This window comes from Physeter macrocephalus, unplaced genomic scaffold, assembly GCF_002837175.3.
Source record: "Physeter macrocephalus isolate SW-GA unplaced genomic scaffold, ASM283717v5 random_1120, whole genome shotgun sequence".
In the NCBI taxonomy this organism is placed as follows: Eukaryota; Metazoa; Chordata; class Mammalia; order Artiodactyla; family Physeteridae; genus Physeter; species Physeter macrocephalus.
Window position 1 is genome coordinate 21,688 of NW_021146899.1, and position 558 is coordinate 22,245.

Consider the following 558-nt stretch of genomic DNA (forward strand, 5'->3'; position numbering starts at 1 on the left):
CATCCCGTCAGCGGCACGGGCGATCCTCCCGGACCGGGGCATGAACCCGCGTTCCCTACATCGGCAGGCGGACTCTCTCAACCACTGCGCCACCAGGGAAGCCCGCTCCTCTGTTTTTGATAACACTTAGATGAAAAATCAAAATTCTCTCCCTCTGACCTCACCTTCTCTCCCTTCTCTCACTCATTCCACTCCAGCAACGCTGACTGCCTTACTGTTCCTAAAACACATAACACTCATTCTTGTCTCAGGGATTTTACCTTTGCTCTTCCCTGAGCCTTTCCTGACTATTCTGATCCCATCCCCGCACACCCCCCACTCTCTCTCCCCTAATCCTCCTGTGTTTTCTTCAAGGCTCTCATCGCTACCTGACATCATCTACTCTTCTTTGTGTATTTGCTCCTCCAGCCCCCAGAATGTTAGCTCCATGAGTCTCTCTTGTTCACTCTTCAGAACCTAGAACAGTATTTGGCACCAAGAAGACACTCGATACATATTTGCTGAATGAGTAAATTAGGTTGTTTGAAATAGGAGCCGTAAGAGGAGGACAAGACACAG